The following is a 5,955-nucleotide window of genomic DNA, read 5'->3' as shown; positions in this document are numbered from 1 at the left end:
AAATGATGCTGTTTTGAACATGGGTGTACAAATATCTTTTCCGGACCCTGCTTTTAATTCTTTGGGGTATATGCCCAGGGGGAGAATTGCTGGGTTATATGGTAATGCTGTGTTTAATTTTCTGAGGCACCACCATACTGTTTTCCATAGTGGCTGCACTAATTTCCATTCTCATCAACCACGTATGAGGGTTCTGATTGCTCCACATACTCACCACCACTTAAATTCTTTTTGTTTTCAGTTTTGTTTTAACTTTTTAAAAAAGTAGGCTCCAGACCCAGCATGGAGCCCAGCACAGAGCTTGAACCCATTACCACAAGATCAAGACCTGAGCTGAGACCAAGAGTCAGATGCGCACCTGAATTAGACACCCAGGCAACTGTTTTTCAATAGTGAGCATCCTAAAGGAAATGAGGTGGTGTCTCATTGTGGGTTTGATTTCCTTAATGATTAGCGATGTTAAGGATCTTTTCACGTGTGTTTTGGCTGCTTGTGTATCTTCTTGGGAGAACTATTTGAGTCCTTTGCCCCTTTTTCAATCAGATGACTTGGTTTCTGGCTGAGTTTTAGGAGTTTTGTGTATTTTCTGGATACTAATCTGTTATTAGATACAAGATCTACAAATATGCTATTTTGTGTGTCAGTTTTATTCTGGAAATACCATCTTTTGGTGCTTAACTTCTTATTTTCGTGAATCCAATAGGTCTATTTTTGCTTTCGTTATTTGTGACTTTGGAGTCATAGCCAAGAAACCATTGTCAAGTCCAATGTCTTGAAACTTTCACCTTTTTTTCTTCTAAAAGTTCTATGGTTTTAGGTCTTATAGTTAAGTCTTTGGTAAACTTGGGGTTTATTTTTTGTACGTGGTGTGGGGTTAAGGGTTGAACGTCACTCTTTTGCAGGTGGATATCCAGTTTCCCCAGCACCATTTGTTGAAAAGACTATCCTTTCCCCATGGAAAGGGCTTGGCACCCTTGTCAAAAATTAGTTGGCCATATACACGTGAGTGTTTTTCTAGGTTCTTCCTTCTATTCTTTTTGTGTGCCTGTCTTTATGCCAGAACATAAAGGCTTGATGAGTGTAGCTTTATAGTAAGTGTTGAAATCAGGGGGTGTGAGTCTCCCAGCTTTGTTCTTTTCGAACATGGCTGTAGCTACTCGGGTTCTCTTGAGAATCCATATGAACTTTAGGATGGGTTTTTTTCTATTTCTGCAAAAAGAGATCACTGGGATTTGAATAGGGATTGCATTGAATTGGTGGATTGCTCTGGGTAGTGCTAAATAATAAACTTCAAGTACATCTGAAGATCTAACTGGATGTACTAAATGACTGATGAGTCAGGAGGCACCCCATGCAGCAAGCAGAGAGGTGCTCCAGGGAGTTGTACAAAAGGGAAGGTTTCTGTAGGAGGAGGAGGAGGGGCAAGAAAGTCACTGGCAAAAGAAAACAATTATTCCAGATAAGGCCACTTTTTAGGGTGAAGAGCAAGATGTCTTAGGCAGATTACTTCCTTTTTCTTTGGGGGATGGAGAGGGCTCCAGTGGCAGACTCACTGGTATGGACTGAAAAATCCCTAGCTGACTGGCCAAGGCGACATTTCTGGGGGGTGTTGAATCTGCAATTAGAGGATATATTAAGCACCAGTTTAGGAATTCTGTCTATGTCACACCATTTGGGGCCTGGGCTTTCTTTTTTCTTAATTGTACTATTGATGTAACTACATTGTCTTCTAACCTATGAACATGGTATTTCCATTTATCTTCAAGTCTTTCACTTCTTTGGTTAGGTTAATTCTAAGTATTCTTTTTTGATGCTTTTGTACAGGGGATTGCTTTCATAATTTCTCCTTCAGGTTGTTCATGGTTGGTGTGTAGAAATGCAACTGCCTTAGGGGTTGACTTCGTATCCTGCCCTTTGCAAAGTTGTTCATCAGTTCTAATAGGTATGTGTGTACACGCGCCTGCGCGTGTGAAATCCTTAGGGTTTTCTACATATGATATTCTATTATCTGTGAACAGGTTTAATTTTACTTCTTTTTCTTGCCTGTTGCTCTGGCAAGCACTTCTGGTACCATGTCAAATAGAAGCGTAAAGGTGGGCACCCTTGTCTGGTTTCTGATCTTAGAGGAAAAGCTTTCAGTCTTTCATCATTCAGTAAATATGAGGTTTGCTGTGGACTTTTTACATATAGCCTTTATTATGTGGAGGCAGTTTCCTTTATTCTTTACGGAGTGTTTTTTATCATAAGAGGGAGGTTGAATTTTGTCAAATGCTATTTCCGCACCTATTGAGATGATCCAGTGGTTTTTCCCTTTGTTCTGCTGATGTGGCACATTATACTGATCAATTTTCATGTCGAACCCTTCTTGCATTCCAGAAATAATTCCCTCTTGGTTGTGGTGTATAGTTCTCTTTTACTATGCATCCGAATGTTTGCTAGAATTTTGTTGAGGAATTTTACATCAACACTTATCCAGGGATATTCATCTGTAGTTCTCTTGTTTTCAGGGAAGTGCTGTTCTCATAGAATGAGTCAGAAAGTGCCCCCCCCCTTCAATTTTTGGGAAAAGGTCATGGTTTGGCATTAGTTCCTTAAATGTCTGGGATAATTCAGCAGTGAAGCCATTGAGTCTAAGCCTTTCATCGCCAGAAGACTTTTGATCAATGATTCAGTTATAGGTTGCTCCAAATTTTCTATTTTTGGATTCAGTTTTGGTAGGCTTTGTGCACATTTTCTTTTTCTTCTATTTAAATTCCACGTAGCATACAGTGTAATATTAGTTTCAGGCGCAGAATTTAGTGATTCATGGTTTTGTGTTTCTAGGTATTTTTCATGTAGGTTATTCCACTATGGCATGCAGTTCACGGTGTGTTCATAATCCTTTTTATTACTGAGGAATAGTAATAACATCCCCATTTTTCATTTCTGATTTTAATAATTTGAGTCTTTTTCTTTAACTAGAAGTTGGTCAATTTTCTTGATCTTTTCAAAGAACCACCTTTTGTTTTCATTAGTTTTCTCTTTTCTGTTCTCTATTTCTGCTCTAACCTGTATTTTCCTCCTCCTCACTCTGGGTTCAATTTGTCTTTCTAGTTCCTCAAGGTGTAAAGTTAGGTGGTTGATTTTAGATCTTATTTTTTTTAACATAAGCATTTATAGTTATACACATCTCCCTTGGCACTGGTTTCACTGGATCTTATAAGTTTCAGTATTTTATATTTTCATTTTCATTCATCTTGAAGTATTTTCTCATGTCCTCTGTGACTTCTTTGATCCACTGTTTGGTTATGAGTGTGTTCATTTCCAGAAAAAGGTGAATTTTCCAGTTTTCCTTCCGCTAATGATTTCCAACTTCATCCTACTGTGGTTGGAGAAGGTGTTTTATATGCTATCAGTATTTTTAAATATGAGACTAGTTTTGTGTCCTAACATATGGTGTCCTGGAGAATGTCCCTTGTGCGCTTGAGAATTGTGCGTGTGGTGTCCCTGGGTAGAGTTTCTATGCATGTGTTACATCTGCTTGGTTTATTGTGTTTACATCCTCTTTTCTTCTGGTGGTGGCTCTATACATTATCAAGAAGAGGTATGGAAGTTTACAGCTATAATTGTAGAACTGACTTTCTCCCTTAAATTCTTAGTTTTTACTCCCTAGAACTTGATGGTCCATCATGAAGTGTGCATTTATTTAGATATTAATATAAAGATACTGAGTCTTGTATTGCTGTACTATTGCTATACTGAGTCTCATATTATATAATTGTCTCATGCAACCTTTATTTAAAGTCTATTTTGATATCAGCATAGCTGCTCCTCCCTTTTGGTTACTCTTGGCATAGAATATCGTCCCATGCTTTCACTGTCTTTTTTTGGGTCCAAAGTGAGTCATTGTAGACAGCATATAGTTGGATCATGTGTTCTTATCCATTCTGCCAATCTCTGTCCTGATTGGAGAGTTTAATCCATTTACACTTAAGAAATGACTGATAAGGAGGGAATTTTGTCATTTTGCCTTTTGTTTTCAATATGGCTTACAGCCTTCGATTTCTCATTTCTTGCTTTCCTGTCTTCTGTTAATTTCTTTTCCTTTAGTGAAATGTTTAAATTCCTTTGTCATTTCTTTTTGTGTATATAGTGATCTGCTGTTCCTGTGGAGGTTACACTGAACATCTTCAACTTCTAGCACTCCGACTGGTTTTTATTTATCCAGCTCACCTTCAGTAACCTACAAAACGCTATAGCTCTGTCCCCACCCCTTTCAGTTGCTGATGTTACAAAATTCTATCTTTATGCATTGTGTGCCCCCAACACAAACTAAGAATTCTTCCAAATGCATTTTGTCTCAAATTACATGGAAAACAAAGTGTGGAGTCCCAAAGCAAAGTTGCATTAATACTGGCTTGTTGGTTGGGCTTGACCAAGGCTCTGTTTCTGCTGGCCAAGTAGAAAGATGGGCAAGAGAACCGATGTCTGGAAGGGAGGGGTGATCGTCATGCCTGTGGAGCCAATGCCGGGAAGGAGGGGGCTTGGCAAGAAAGTGAGGACAGGCTTTACAGAATGACAGGTTGCAGGTCTTAGAGTATTTGAGAGTGGTTGTCTTGGGGACATTGGAGTAACATACTGGAAGGACAGACCAGTCAGAGCAGAGAACCTAAAGTCAAGACTCTAGAGGTGGCAGGGTTATGGCTGCTGTGTGGATCTGGAGGAGGTGCAAGTGGCCAAGAGGAAAAGCCTTCAGGGAGGGAGAAGCTGGGGAGTGAGATATGGGGCATCAGCTGGGGTGCTAATGACCAGGGAATGAGAATAAGTTGCAGGGAGTCAGGTAGAGGCTGTGACCAGTAGCTGGCCTGAGCTCCACAGGGACTAATGCTTTTGAGGAGGCAAAGTAATCTGGAATAGGGAAACTGAGAATGAGCCTCTAGTTGGGAGGCCTCAGGGGAATACTGTTGGGGGTGGGTGGGTGGGTGGTGAGCTGTGCTTGGAGGCAGCCAGGCAGCTGAGACCTCCCTGATGAGAGGTTGCACATGTCAGGGTTGGTTCAGGACACACATGGATGTGAGGCAGGGGTGACTGGGACACGCTGGAGTGTGGCCAAGGCTGATTGGAGCTGGCACCAACATACAGCCTGAGCTTAGTTTTCTTATCTGTTCAAATACATGGGCATGCACATGCTTCACGGGCTAGGGATGGGGGTGGGGGGCACAGGGTTGAGAAAGCTGGAGGCCACAGTGCTTGTGCTGAGTGCCGTACACCCACGTCCTTAATGGCCAGCATTTGTGTCCCCCCCCCAACCCCAGCCCACCCTGCGTGGCCTTCCCACAGCACTGGGCTCTGGAGCTGTGGCACCACCCTCCTTGGAGCCCTGGTCAGATCCCCCCCAGGTTTGATGGTAGGAGTTGCACAGAATGACCCCATGCCTGGGCACTTCTTAGAGAACCTTTCTCTTCTCTTCCCATAACTAGGTTAGGAAGGCCAAGTCCCTGGCTCTGGGCATGGGTTTTCAAGCCAATGTAACTTGGGGGCTTGGAGGGGTGGTGGGAGGAAGGGAAGGACAGTGTTCCATTTCTTTCTCATCCTCCAGTTAAATCTTAAATGTCACTTCTGCCAAAAGAAGCCCTTGGCCTCGCCCCACAGTTCTCAACCGGGGGGCCGTCTGCACTTGAGAGATAGGAGGCCAGGTCTGGAGACATTTCTGGTTGTCACAGCTGCACAGTGCTACAGGCCTAGTGGGTCGAGACCAGGGATGCTGTAAACGTTCTATATGTGGTCACCCTGCTCAGCCTTACCCACTCCCCAGGGTCAGTGCCACAGTGCGACACCCTGGCCTACATGGGTCAAAGCCAGTCCCGGCCCTGTTCTTGGCTCCCCGAGCCCAGCTGATTTCTTGGTGGCACCTAATGCAGTCAGTAACTGCGGGGATGGCTGACTTAAGTCCCCCACCTGAGCTCACCTGGAACT

This window comes from Nyctereutes procyonoides, unplaced genomic scaffold, assembly GCF_905146905.1.
Source record: "Nyctereutes procyonoides isolate TBG_1078 unplaced genomic scaffold, NYPRO_anot_genome, whole genome shotgun sequence".
Classification (NCBI taxonomy): Eukaryota; Metazoa; Chordata; class Mammalia; order Carnivora; family Canidae; genus Nyctereutes; species Nyctereutes procyonoides.
Note: the sequence above shows the minus strand (reverse complement) of the source record.